Genomic DNA, 15,035 nt, shown 5'->3' on the forward strand with positions numbered 1-15,035 from the left:
GTTTTGTACCAGCACCTGCTTTCTTGTTTTGTCACCTCCGAACACTTGAGTCTGTCCTGTGAAGGCGCACGTACTCTCAAGATAGGTGAGGGAAGGGGGACTTTAGCATTCCTTTCGTTGTAGATCATGTTCTGAAATACTTGTGCGTACATCTTCACTACTCTTCAAAGGCTCAAGTTTAAGTGACACGAGTTTTCAATGGTGTTTTTACGGCTCAAGTGACATATTAACAGTATCTTTACTTACTTTAATTAGAGAAAAAAGGTGAATGAAGAAGAGTTTGGACAGAGGAAGGTGTATAGTTAGAAATGGAAAGACTGTAGAGAGAAAAGACTGGGCAGAACACATTGCTATTTTTATAGTGTAGTGTCTATCATAATTGTGGTCGTGTAACAGTATCTCTACATTATTAAAAGGATAAATAGTCTTTAGAACCCAGCTAATCATCTTTATGGCCTTTGAAAATGGTCAAAGTAAGAAAGCCAAGCGTTTTTTAGATGTTTTTACAGTTCTAGAGACAGATTAAAAAATTTCTACATTATTAACATGAGAAACACTTAAGAACCCGACTAATTGTCTTTGTTGCCTTTGAAAAGAGTCGTCATGAGAGAGCAAAGCGTTTACAAATACAGGCCAGTGTCCTTTGCTAGGTTACGTCCCCCGAGGTAACTTATGCATTCCTTCACTGCAACGAAAACGAGGTGCAAGCAAGGTCACAGCTCCGTACTTCCTCACTACACTATTTTCCAAGGCCACAGAGATGATTAACCTGGTTGTCATGAATGTTTCTCCTGTTAATAATGTAAAAATCTTGTTAATCTGCCACTAAAACCATATAATCACCCTTAAAAACCTGTGTAACTTCAAGTAGAGGATTTTGAATGTAGTGAAGATGGTGCGCAGAGGTGTTTCAGATTACGGGTCGCTGATTCACGCAGACTGACACGGTTTTAGAGTGGCTGAGTGAAGTGTCTTTCTCTCTTGGCCAGTGAAGTGAGCCATCAAGGATAGTCTGTTGTGCAGTGAGGTCAGGTACAGTATTAGTGAAACTGCATTTGGTGGTGGAGTCATTCAAAGTCATGCACGTATTTCTAGATGCAATAGTGGAGTTATTATTTTTTTCTGGATTTTTTTTCACGTTTTTCTGGAGTTTTCACGTTTTTCTGGTGTTGTTCACGTTTTTCTGGAGTTTTTCACATTTTTCTGGAGTTTTCACGTTTTTCTGGTGTTATTCACGTTTTTCTGGAGTTATTCACGATTTTCTGGAGTTATTCACGTTTTTCTGGTGTTATTCACGTTTTTCTGTAGTTATTCACGTTTTTCTGGAGTAATTCACGTTTTTCTGGTGTTATTCACGTTTTTCTGGAGTTATTCACGTTTTTCTGGTGTTATTCACGTTTCTCTGGAGTTTTTCACGTTTTTCAGGAGTTATTCACGTTTCTCTGGAATTATTCACGTTTTTCTGGTGTTATTCACGTTTTTCTGGAGTTTTCACGTTTTTCTGTAGTTATTCACGTTTTTCTGGAATTATTCACATTTTTTCTGGAGTTATTCACGTTTTCCTTGAATTGTTCATGTATTTTTCTAACTATTCACGTTTTTATGGAGCTATTCACGTTTTTCTGGAGTTATTCATGTTTTTCTGGAATTATTCACGATTTTTTTTAGTTATTCACGTATTTTTGTTGTTCTCGGATTTTTTTGTTATTCACGTTTTTCTGGAGTTATTCACGTTTTTCTGTAATTATTCACGTTTTTCTGGAGTTATTCACGTTTTTCTGGAGTTATTCACGTATTTCTGGTGTTCACGTATTTCTGGACGCAGTGGTTCAGGTATTCACGCATTTCCACCTGTGATCTGCTACTGAGTGCGTCTTTAATTAGGATGAGGAAACAGAGAGAGTCCATTTTGGTGTCCTGGGGAACGCCACGTGTCAGGACAAGCGGAGGTGACGAGTCTGAGCGTTGGTGCATCATTTGGCGCTGGTTGCTAAATAATGCCCAGTATTCTGAAACACTTCTTTGCTTCATCTTCACTACATTCAAAAGGCTCTTGAAGTGACACGGATTTTTAAGCTTTTCTATGGTGCTAATGACAGATTAACAAGATTTCTACATTATTAACAGGAGAAACACTCTTGAGAACCCGGGTAATGATCTCTGTGGCCTTTGAAAATAGTAATGGTAAGAGAAAGAAGCGTGTCTGAGTACGCATTTAAGTCAGACAGCCAGGAGATGGAGAGAAGAGCGGCTACATGGCTCGTGTTGCTTGACAGAGTGATAGCATGAGTAACAAGACCAGAGTGAAGTGAATGAAGGTGAGAGTGATCCATATCTTGTCTTCCTTGCTCTAATTGCATGTAAGCAAGGTCTGATTAGGCAACAAATAGTAGAGATGCGTTGCCACATTGCTGTAGATCTAAAGGACAACACCGTCAGCCTAGTGCATTATATAACATGGCCAAGGTACACAGAAGAGGTGAAGGTCAGAGTATGGTCAGTGACACGTAGCCACACTCACCTGTCATGTCACGTGTACCCCAGACTGCAGGTGACAACTTTGGCTCACCTGTAACCTTGGCACGGCCCTGTCAGTGTATGGTGAAGGCTCGCCTGCTACTTACCTGCCCTTGCTTGCTCCTGCCTGCTCCTGCCTGCTTCTGCTTCGTGTGTCACTCCAGCCTATCTCCCTCCGCCGTCCCGCCTGCTGTGTTCTTGTATTTGTCATGTGATTTATTGATTGATTGATTACTTGGTTGATTGATTGCAGCTCCAGTTCGTCTCCCCACTGTCATTGTCGTGTCTGTTCTTATGGCGGAATGCATCTATCTGGCTGACTAGCTGTCCAGTTTCTACGCATAAAAAAAACAAATCGACATACACAAGCAACATAACACGGTAGAACAAACAAAGCTCCTCCCTATTCCTCTCCCAGCATCCATTCCTGACCCTTATCCATCACCCCCATCACCCCCATCACCCTATCGACAGGAGGGAGGCGCCCCGGGCATACTCCTGAAACAGTTAAGGAGCCTTGAAGGAGAGGAAAGTAGAAAGTAACCCCCCTTGCTATGCTCCTTTTGCTATGCTCTTCCCGTAATGAGGGAGGACCAAGGGCGGAGCATATTGTACCGTTCACTAGGATCATCTGGCTAGTTGTCCCTCACCAGTCACAGGACATAGCGGCGCGTGGGTGTCTGTCCCTCCTTGACTGACGCGCTCTCTGGTGACCTAAGATGCGAACTCAAGAAAAAAAAAGGGGAAAAAAATAAAGAAAAGTGTTGCGATGTCCTAAAATGTGTATACTGGACACTGAATTTTGATTGGCTTCCTAGATGTTAGTGTTATTTTGTGTTGCTGCAGTGTGTTGAGGGTAATGGACGCAGAAGCAGATGTGAACGGGAAGGTAATGAACATCTCGAGTCATATGAAGTGGATTCTTGAATATTAACGTTACTTTGTGTCAGTGTTGCAGTGTTCTAAGATGTAATAGAACTCAATCTTCAGTGTCGTAAAATGTGAACTTAATATAAAACATTCCAGAGCGTTTTAAGTGGAGTTCTGAATATTAGTGTTACTTGATGACTTATTGCAAGCGAGAGTCAGCGTCCTAATATGTCCCAAAACTTGATATTGCATGTTAGAGAAGCCTTCAGTGCATCTCCAGGTGGTAATGAGACAACAGGACCACTGGACGTCAAGAATTGGTGTCCAGGTGTCCTAAGATGTCAATTATTTTAACATTATACGCTTATCTTCACTTTCAACACAACCTCAAGTGATATTAGAGGTTTAACAAGACAACTGGACATCATTACAAGCAAGAATCGGTGTCCCAGTGTTCTTAAGATGTCCGTTTATACAACCCTACTGCTCACTGACTCACATTCAATACATTCTGAAGTTATAGTGAAAGTGCAAGAAAATCGGACAAAACTACAAGCAAGAATCAGTGTCGCAATTGCCTTTAGCTGTCACGCGGATTCAATTGCCAAGAGAAGTGTCAATAACAAGCCAACTGGACATCAATAGCGAGAATCAAAACTCCAGTGTCCTATTTTAACATCAGTCCATTCACATTCACATACCAAAGTGTCAGCGTGGCATGAAAAGCACCACAAACCATAGTACCTTGCCTGGAGTGCTGTAAGTGTCACCACCACCACCACCACCACCACCACCAGCACCACCGTCGCCAGCACCGCCACCAGCTCACCGCCCTGTAATCATGGCAGCACACGTGGCGGCCCTTCACTCGTTACTGCTACAGGACGTCTTTATCTCATGCCCCAGTGTGTCTGAAGGTACGTTGTGGTGGTCCTGGAGTTCTGAGGGCTGGGGAAATGTTCAGTGTGTTATAATTGTTATTGTTCATTCTTCATTTGGTTGTTTGGTTATCTTGGGGCCTCAGTTTTGTTCTCAGTCTACGTGGGTCATGGCTGCCTTGTTGTTTTGATGTGTTGGTTGTCTTGTTTTGATGTTTTTTGTGTTGTTTTGTTTTGATGTGTTGGTTTTTGTATTTTGTTTCGATGTGTTGTTTTTTTTTTGTCTTGTTTTTGTTTTGTTTTGATGTGATGTTTTTTGTCTTGTTTTGTCTTGTTTTGATGTGTTGTTTTTTGTCTTGTTTTGTTTTGATGTGTTTTTTTTGTCTTGTTTTGTTTTGTTTTGATGTGTTTATTTTGTCTTGTTTTGTTTTGATGTGTTGGTTTTTGTCTTGTTTTGTTTTGATGTGTTTATTTTGTCTTGTTTTGTTTTGATGTGTTTTTTTTGTCTTGTTTTGTTTTGATGTGTTGTTTTTTTTTGTCTTGTTTTGTTTTGTTTTGATGTGTTGTTTTTTGTCTTGTTTTGTTTTGATGTGTTGTTTTTTTTGTCTTGTTTTGTTTTGATGTATTGTTTTTTTTTGTTTTGTTTCGATGTGTTTTTTTGTCTTGTTTTTTTTTTTTTTTTTGATGTGTCGGTTTTGTTTTGTTTTGTTTTGATGTGTTGGTCGTGACAGTCTTATTGCTTTGAAGTGCTGGCCATGTCTTGTATTGTTTTGAAGTGCTGGTCGTGATGGTCTTATTGTTTTTGATAGATAAAGACAGATAGACAGAGATAGATGGAGATACGTTAAACTGAAATAGTGTAAAAGAAAAAAAAAGTAGAAAAAAAAGAACTTGTGTAAACTGAATCACCTGTACACAAGTGACACCTGCCATTAGGGTGGGAAGGGCGCAAAGGGTCTGACTAATGGGACCACTGCAGGTATGTGACCCACTACAGCTTGCCAGTCAGTGGGACAAAGGCAGCGCTGGGGGAATACCAAGGAAGGGAGAGGGTGGGAAGGAAGGGATAGGGTGCAGCATCACTCATCCCCCCAACCCCCCACAGTAGCTTATCGCACTCCTCCTACAACTCTATCTGTCCAGCCTGGGGTGCAGCATCACTCATCCTCTAGAGAGAGAGAGAGAGAGAGAGAGAGAGAGAGAGAGAGAGAGAGAGAGAGAGAGAGAGAGAGAGAGAGAATGGCGTGGGGAGATAGAGATGCAGTGTAACGCGGGAAGCCTTCGCCCTTACCTGAAGCTACACAGTTAATGACATGCAGAATGTATGTTTTGCTTTTCCATCACTCAGGCTTGCACCACTTTAGAGTTTTACTGATAGTTTGTGCGCTTAGATTTGTGTATGTAGATTTCCATGACATATCCACGCCTGGGAATGAAAAGTGAAACGTGGACTGGAGTGCTTTCTTTTGGCCGTGACCTTGAGGCGTGACGCTGGTCCGAAACGAAGGTGGAACGCACAGAGAAAGCGAGATAAGACCGTAACTGTGACGGGAGATGCATACAAACCACGTAGAGAGAGGGACATGTGAGTAGATGCGATAAATGAACAAGAGAAAACTTAGTAGCATAGATAAGACAAATTTTGGAGGTAGACTTATGAACAGATGAAAGGATTTAACTAGAGAATTACTTATAAACTTAGAATGAAAACTATGAATTATGAGGCGAAAAAATGAGTAGACGAAACATGAATAGACGCAACACTAACGAGAGAGAGAGAGAGAGAGAGAGAGAGAGAGAGAGAGAGAGAGAGAGAGAGAGAGAGAGAGAGAGAGAGAGAGAGAGAGAGAGAGAGAGAGAAATTGCTTTAGAGAAGAAGAATAATCGCAAGAATAACCACCTGAAGATAGAAACATGCATGAAATAAAGTGAATAATATATATAAAAAAAAGGAAACTGCATTAAAAGACGAGTAATTATGGAAAGCAATTACAGAAACAACTTAAAGAATAACTATGATAGAAAAGAAAAATGAGAACTGCTCCACTACAAAGTTTCAAGCACGAAAAGAATTAAAACCGCGAGAAAGTCGAAAACAGAAGAGAAAAGAGAAAAAAAATATACAAATCACAGTACTGAATGAAGAATGGCTAAAGAAAAGAAAAAAAAACGAATCACTAAAAAAAAGGAATAAATACCAAAAAAAAAAGCAAAATTATAATGTAAAAAGGATAAAAATCGTATTGGAATATAACTAAATGTGAAAACAAGCAAAAACAAGAAAAAAAAAGGAAATTTAAGAACCATAATTGAAAGAAAACGTATAAAAAAACGTAAAATAGAGGTGGAACTGCGATAAATATATAAACCAAAGAAATTAAGAACTATCGAAAGAAAAAAAACTCATTCAAACCACATAAAAATCCAGGAAAAAAAGTAGAAATTGCATTTAAAGAAAAAAAAAAAAGAAAATAATAGAAACCGCGTGAATTACGAAAATAAAATGAAAGCAAAAGAAAATTAAACAAAACTTAAGACAACTGAAGAAAAGAAAACGTGTCAATTTGTAACTGTAATGGAAGGAAAAAAAAATCACATTACGAGAGAGAGAGAGAGAGAGAGAGAGAGAGAGGGAGAGAGAGAGAGTGAGAGAGAGAGAGAGAGAGAGAGAGAGAGAGAGAGAGAGAGAGAGAGAGAGAGAGAGAGAGAGGATAAATTTAGAACGTAAAAAAAAAAAAAATAATAAATAATCGAAAAAAAAATAGAAGAGGAAAACGATAACCTGAATCAAAGAGAAAACGGTAAAGAAAACGTAAGGTGAGGCAATGAGGGGTAACAATTACTGACAAACATGAAAGTGAAAGGAAGAGATTAATTTGTAAGGTGAATGATCGTACACGCACGTACACACACACACACACACACACACACACACACACACACACACACACACACACACACACACACACACACACACACACACACACACACACACACACACACGAACATAGCAGTGTGCGTGAATGGTGTTGCGTATCAGAGAGAGAGAGAGAGAGAGAGAGAGAGAGAGAGAGAGAGAGAGAGAGAGAGAGAGAGAGAGAGAGAGAGAGATCCTTTGCTTACGTCAGAAAATTTAAAGGGATAAGTGAAAGTCCGTAGTTTTGAGAGAGAGAGAGAGAGAGAGAGAGAGAGAGAGAGAGAGAGAGAGAGAGAGAGAGAGAGAGAGAGAGAGAGAGAGAGAGAGAGAGAGAGAGACGGTATTTCCTACTTTCATCTCTGTTTCCCCGAAGTTATTAAATTTCTTTCCTATTCTTTTTTTCTTGTCTTGTTTCTTGTTTCCCTTGTTCTTCGTTTTGTTGCTTTTTTGTTTCCTTTTTTCTTGCATTCTTTATTTCCCTCCATCTTTTCCTCCCACTTTTCTTGCTTTCTTTCTCTCTTTTCTTTCTTTCTTCTGTCTTCCTTCCTTCTCTTTTTTGTCTTTTTTTCCTTAATTTTCTTTCATTCCTTTTTCACTTCCATTTCTTTTCTTCCTCTTTCTTTATTTCTACATTTTTTTCCTTTTTTGCTTTTCCTTCCTTCTTTTTTCTCTCCCTTCTTCTTTCGTTCCGTTCTTTCACTCTTCCTCCCTTCTTTCTTTCTTTCTTTCTTTCTTTCTTTCTCTTTTGCATTCTTTTCTTAATATTTTCTTTCATATTTTAAACCTTTCCTAGATTTAGCGTCTCTCTCTCTCTCTCTCTCTGGTAAATAATCTGAACTTTTTTTTTATGTTTGTAGGTGTGTTTGTGTTTGTGTGCGTGTGTGCGTGCGTGCATCAAGAAGGGGGTCGACGCTCCCTCCATTTTTGTAATAATAACCCCGACATTTATTAACCAGACTGTCTTTATTCCAATCATTTATCACAAGACCACAAAATACAGTTATGTGTTTTTTTTGTTTTGTTTTTTGTTGTTGTTGTTGTTGTTGTTTTTACGCGTGTTTGTGGTCAACATCGCCAGTGTCTTGATCTGAAGGGGAATTACCGTTCATGTGTGGGTGTGTGTGTGTGTGTGTGTGTGTGTGTGTGTGTGTGTGTGTGTGTGTGTGTGTTTCCCTATCTCTTTCTCTCATCTTCACTCTGACTATGTTTATGTGTCATTTCTACGTATATATGTGTGTGTGTGTGTGTGTGTGTGTGTTTAACCTTGAAACGGAAAGGTGTCTATTATAGTAATTACAATTTGCAGATGCGTACGTGCGTCTGTATGTGTGTGTGTGTGTGTGTGTGTGTGTGTGTGTGTGTGTGTGTGTGTGTGTGTGTAGCCTTGGAACCGTAAGCTGCATCCACGCCTGTATCCTGAAAGCGGTGTACCCCAATGCTTTTTTTTGTTTGCACTATTATAACGCATTCTTAACCTTCGACTTGCTTAGAAAATCAAGTCGAGGAACTAGCTGTGACTGGAAAATTTAAATGCCACTCTTTATTTATTTACTTATTGATTTATTTCGTCACTTAGACTTAAAGAGGCACTCAGGTAATCGTGGGAATGCGTCACCTGCCCTTTAGTTTCTTCTCACCGTCACATCTACATAAACGTATCACTGTTTTGTCTGACTTGGTGTTAACGGGTTTTGATGGGAGTTACTGGGTTTTAAAGGTGTTTTCATGGTTCTAGTTGTGGTTTAAGTGGTTCTAGTGGAAGTTACTGGGTTTTTAAGGTGTTTTCATGGTTCTAGTTGTGGTTTAAGTGGTTCTAGTGGAAAATTACTGGGGTTTAAATGTGCTTTCATGGTTCTAGTTGTGGTTTAAGTGGTTCTAGTGGAAGTTACTGGGGTTTAAATGTGCTTTCATGGTTCTAATTGTAGTTTAAAGCGGTCCAAATGAAAGTTACTGGGGTTTAAAGGTGTTCTAGTTCTTGTTTAAGTGGTTCAGTTGGAAGAGAGAGAGAGAGAGAGAGAGAGAGAGAGAGAGAGAGAGAGAGAGAGAGAGAGATGTCAATATAGAATTACACACAAACACAAGAAGAGAGTTGGTCCGAGAATTAATAGGAAGAGAAACACCACCACCACCACCACCACCACCACCACCACCACCACAACAACAACAACAACAACAACACGTCGATTACCTATAAGTGGATCGCCTTGTCAATATATTCCACTGAGCACTCCCAGGGTGTAGGTGTACTAGGGTGTATATTTGGGTGTTGGTGGTATTTTAAGGGTGTTTTAGGGTGTGGTGGTGTGGTATTGTGGTGTGGTGGTGGCGCTGTGGACTTTGCGGTAGGCTGGTGTGGTAACGTGTGGTATTCTGTGGTGTGGTAAACTCCAGCGTGGTAAACTGTTGTAAATCTTTCAATATTCTCTTCTATTTTCTTTTTTTTTTTAGTCTCTTTATCTTCCTTTTTCTTTCTCCTAGTTCTCCCTAACTCTCCTCTCCCTTTATTCATTCCTCTTTTGATAATATTCTACCCTTTTTCCAGTCTTCTCGTTGCTATCTCCCCTGTCTCCTCCTCTTACTCTCCTCCAATCTCCCACCTTTGTCTCCTCCCTTTTCAGCCTCTTATTCTCCCTCCCTTCAACTCCTCCTATTTCTCTCACAGTTTTTCATTTCTCATTTCTTTCATCTCTCACAATCATCTCCCAGTCTTCTCTTATTCTCCCTTCATTCATTATCTCACTCCCCATACGTCACTCGCCCTTCTCCCTTCCTTTCCTCTCCTCCTCTCCCCTCCCGGCGTATGACCTTCCGCCTCCCTTGTGCTCTCTCCCCATCACCTCTGTCCTGCATTGCTTCACCCTCCTCTCCCTCGCTCCTCCCTCACCTCTCCCCGCTTCTCCCTCTCCCCTCGGCCTTCCTCTCCCCGACTCACACAGCAGGAAGGCAAGGCATGTCCTCCTGGATGATGAATACCACAGAGAGAGAGAGAGAGAGAGAGAGAGAGAGAGAGAGAGAGAGAGAGAGAGAGAGAGAGAGAGAGAGAGAGAGTTAAGATATGCAAAAAAGTTGATGCTTAAACTATATATTGTGTTTTTTTGTGTGTGAGTGCAAGAGAGAGAGAGAGAGAGAGAGAGAGAGAGAGAGAGAGAGAGAGAGAGAGAGAGAGAGACGCTTGCTCTAGTCTTACGTAATTGCTTGTTTGCCTCTAGTTAATGTCAGATTGTCTTGTTTTTTTCTCCTTTTTTTCTTTCGTCTTTTTTTTCTTCTTCTTTCTTCTTCCTTATTTGTGTTGCATTCACTGATGAGGTCGATGGGCTGACTCATCTAGTAGTAGTAGTAGTAGTAGTAGTAGTAGTAGTAGTAGTAGTTGTTGTTGTTGTTGTTGTTGTTGTGTCTCATCTTGTAGTAATAGCAGTAGTTATTGTTATTGTTTCTTTAGATGGATCTTAATTAGGTGAACATTTCAAGTTATTTGTTTATTTGTTTTTGTGTAATATTTTTCTCTGTTATCTTCTCTATAGCTGATCTTCCTTTATTTTCACTATCACTTTCATTATTGACACACGCAAGCCATAGTCATCATCATACTGAGTCGTTCAAACCCACTCATTATTTTCCACCTACTCTCCTTTCTTTATACTCCTAATCACTATACAACTAAATCACTTATAAAAATGATAATAAGCAGCATTTCGAGCCTTTCTATTCTAGGTCTACTCTAGGTCTATTAGAATCAGTACAGAGGAGAATGACTAAAAGGATACAGGGGATGAGGAGTATTCCTTACGAGGCGAGGTTGAAGCTGTTAAATTTACATTCTCTAGAGAGACGTAGGTTAAGAGGGGACCTGATAGAAGTCTTTAAGTGGTATAAGGGTTATAACAAGGGAGATGTAAGCAAAATTCTTAAGATCAGCAACCTGGGTAGAACAAGAAATAACGGGTTCAAGCTTAATAAATTTAGGTTTAGGAAGGAGATAGGAAAAAAATTGGTTCTCAAATAGAGTGGTAGATGAGTGGAACGGACTCAGTAATCATGTAGTCAGTGCTAGGACACTAGAGAGCTTTAAGAGAAGATTAGACAAGTTTATGGATGGGGATAACAGATGGAAATAGGTAGGTGTGTTTCATACAAGGACTGCCACGTGTAAGCCTGGTCGCTTCTTGCAGCTTCCCTTATTTCTTATGTTCTTATGTTCTTTCAAATTTATACTTCATTATTCTTCTTCGTTGTTGTAAGAATTAAGACCTTTACAAACTCCTTTTCTTAATCTCCTAACCACGATACAATTACCCACTTATATGCACAAAGAACAGTCAGGAGTCTTTCAAATTATCGTACGTTACCAGACTTTATATCCTTCGCTGTTGTAAAAATTAAAAAACGCTCTCAATATTTCTGTCTCAGCTGCAGTAAAGTCACCAGGAATTAGGAACACCCCAAATATTTCTCTTAGCTGCAGTAGAGTCATTAGAATCTGGCCGGGGCATTTGTAAATATTCCTCAACGTTTTGTTCCCCCGTCAGGTCCCTCCCAAAGGCTATACAGACGATTGGTAATGTTCTCAGGGTGTGTTCTTCCATAAGTGATGCAGAATTCTTAATAAACTGCCACTGGACTCATGCAAACACCCTTGAAAATCTTAGTAACTTCCCCCAGAGCCTGTTAAATTTTCACCAATCATGAAAACACCATTGAAAATCCAGGTAATTCTCACTGTAATTTGTTAACTACTCAATATGATCACAAAAAAAAAAAAAATCCTTGCAAATCCCAATAACTTCAATAAAAAGCTTGTTAAACTATCAAAATAATCATGAAAACACCCTTTAAAACACCAAATTACTTCTGAGCCTGTTACCATTACAATCATTAAAAAAAAAAAAAAAAAAAATCCTCCCCCAAACTTTTACTACAGCCTGTCATCTTATCACTAGAATCATGAAAAACCATTGAAAACTCTAATACCTTCCTGTCGAGCCAGTTAAACTATCACTAGACTCAAGAAAAACACTTTAAATCACCAACACTACAATATATTAACCATCAGTATAACCAGAAAAAAAAAAAAAAACACTTCAAAAACTCAAATAACTTCTACGAAAAACACGATAGCAAAATATTAAAGAACAGTCAATAATACCATAACGTAAACTGACTTCACTTCTTCAACGTTCCTGCAGCAGTGGGTGTCTTGTGGCCTTGCTGTGGTGCCCCCTCCGCCACTGTTGCCAGGGTAACGTGCGGTAAACAGTGTGGGAAGTGTGGTGTGTCACTGGTGGCGGCTCGTGATGGCTGGGAAATAATTAAGAGCTGAGTGTATTGAGGCGTGTGCATGAGTGGCGTGTTGGCTAATGTGTCACTGAAGAATTGTCATGTTTTGCGCTTCGGGGGAGTGGGACCAGATGAGCAGGAAATATAAACAAGTAAACAAGTAAACAAGTAAGTGAATGTCCCTGCGTGTGTGAGGCTTAACCCTTTCACTGTTATTAGGTACATTTGCCTCTAATCGTGGGAGTTATTTGATTTTTTTTATGTTTTTTTTTTTTCTGGTTATAGTGACTGGTTAATATATTGTAGTCTGTGTTTTAGAGTGTTTTGCCTTCTCCTACTCTTTCAAGCATTATACAGGTTAGAAATTGCAAAGCGTATTTTTTTTCATCCCTTTCTTTCTTGTGGGTGTTTAGTGATAGGTTAATATACTGTAGTCTTCGTGTTTTAGAATGTTCTTCCTGATTCTTCTCCTTCTACTCTTTCAAGCATTATACAGGCTGGGAATTGCAAATCGTATTATTTTTCATCCCTTCCTTTCTTCTGGGTGTTTATAAATATTCCATACATTGCATTTAGTAGCGTGAATTGTATATTTCAGTGTAAGTGTTAAGTAAATGGTAAGACGACCTGTTCCTGTTTGCTGGCTTAAAGGTACCAGCCTCGTCTGTCACTTAGAAGGCTGTGGTTCGCGCCCCGCTGAGATAGTAAGGGATTTTATGTGATTAGGGAGCAGTTACCGGCCCTGGGATAAGGTGTGTGTGTGTGTATGTGTATGTGTAACTTGACATGAGAAAGAAAGATTGCGAAAGACCAGTTATTCTACACTTGAAAATTAGCATCTTTTGTTCTCATTTTTATATTTATCCATCCTCGTCTTGAGATTTACATACATACAGTTAACATTTTCTTCCTTCAGTTCGTATACTTGGATAAATTTAGTGTCCGCTCCTTTCGGCTCCTTCCATTAAGCGTCTCCACAGCGGATCACCCTTCTCCAATACGCTGTGTCTTCTGTTTCCTCTATCACATCCTCCAGTTACCTGTTTTCTCTCACAGCTGCTATAGATCTCTCTCCTCCTCCTCTTCTGATTCCGTGTCTCATCTCGATTAATTTCAGTAGGAAGTTATCGGAGTTCCCAAGGGTGTTTTCATGATTCCGGGGATGGTTCAACGAGTTCCGGTGGCTGGTGGAAGTTCACTGGGGGTTTTCGTGGATGTTTTCGTGGTTTTAGTCTTAGTTTAGCAAGGTGTGGTAGAAGTTGTTGCGATTTTCTTTTTGTCTTTGTTTTTTTTTTTCCTTTTTGTTTGATATTTCCTTCCTTTCTTCCTTGCTTCCTTCCTAGCTTTCTTCCTTCCTTCTTAGCTTCCTTCCTTCCTTCCTTCCTTCCTTCCTTCCTTCCTTCCTTCCTTCCTTCCTTCCTTCCTTCCTTCCTTCCTTCCTTCCTTCCTTCCTTTCTACCTATCTTCCTTCCTTCCTTCCTTCTATATTTACACATTTGTCATCCTTACAAGACTTTGCCATAACGTCCTTAACCTTTACAGGAAGGACTCCGGCGATCACAAGCTAAACACGTAGTAGTACACACACACACACACACACACACACACACACACACACACACACACACACACCACCACCCTTCCTTCATTCTCCGCTCCACACAAACCCTTCCTCATCTTTTACCCTTAATCATCACCCCTCCTCACCCCCATCACCTTGACTCCCACCCCCACCCTACCACTCATGACACCCTCTCACCTTTCCCTCCCCCCACTCCCTCACCTACGTATCCCCCTGACCTTGCCCATGACACACTCTACACAGTGATACACCCTGACACACTTGATGTCCTGCCACGCCCCAACTTTTACACCCTGACATGCTGCTCGTTTCAGACGCGCCCCGTGTGCCTGACTGTGGCTCTAAAAAGGTCACATGTGCAGATTGACCGACATAGATGTTTGCAATCATTACCACGTACACACACACACACGCACGTACACGATTCCTGCGCGTGATATTCAATACCGCACACACACACACATACACACACACACACACACACACACGTGCATTCATACACATGGAGGTCATTTTGAAGTGTATTCTTGTCGTGTTTACATGGAGTTGCCAGGTTGGTGTGGTAATGTCATCAGATCTCCCACGCCTGGTTTACTAATGAATTGGCTCGTTAAGGATTGGCAGGTAGTCTTGTTACGTAATGGTTCCGCTGATTTTGTTTCTTTTACCATTTTTTTTTCTGCGCGTCTGTCTTTTCTTTCTTTTTTTTTATATTTGTTCTTTTTCTTTATTTTTCTTTCTTTTGCTCGTTATTTTTTTTTTTACTGTTCGTGTTTTTTCTTTTTTTTGTTTGTCTTTCTTTCCTTCTTTCTTTCTTGCGCACTTTCGTTCGTTTGTTTGTCCTTTCACATGGAAATTTCCTCTTGGGGGAAAACATGCTGAGTGTCACGCCTGCCAAAGTTTTCCTATCCCTGGAGGAGGAGGAAGAGGAGGAGGAGGAGGAGGAGGCAACAAAGAACAAAGTACAGTTGTTTCAGGAAAAAAAATAAAGGAGGGA

At 40.2% G+C, this 15,035-nt stretch overlaps 1 protein-coding gene across 2 annotated transcripts in view; it reads left to right on the forward strand.

The window, feature by feature from the left end:
- The window catches only part of LOC135094810 (CD109 antigen-like), a 113,033-nt gene that overhangs the window by 141 nt on the left and 97,857 nt on the right, over nucleotides 1-15,035 (forward strand). Inside the window, exon 1 of one of the 2 annotated variants that reach the window (XM_063995214.1) lies at nucleotides 4,284-4,304. The exons of the other annotated variant lie outside the window; for it this stretch is intronic. The gene's annotated coding sequence lies outside the window, so the exon portion shown is untranslated. Of the gene's footprint in view, nucleotides 1-4,283; nucleotides 4,305-15,035 lie in introns of those variants that run through there. 2 annotated transcript variants of the gene reach the window in all.

This window comes from Scylla paramamosain, chromosome 46 (assembly GCF_035594125.1).
Source record: "Scylla paramamosain isolate STU-SP2022 chromosome 46, ASM3559412v1, whole genome shotgun sequence".
Lineage (NCBI taxonomy): Eukaryota > Metazoa > Arthropoda > Malacostraca > Decapoda > Portunidae > Scylla > Scylla paramamosain.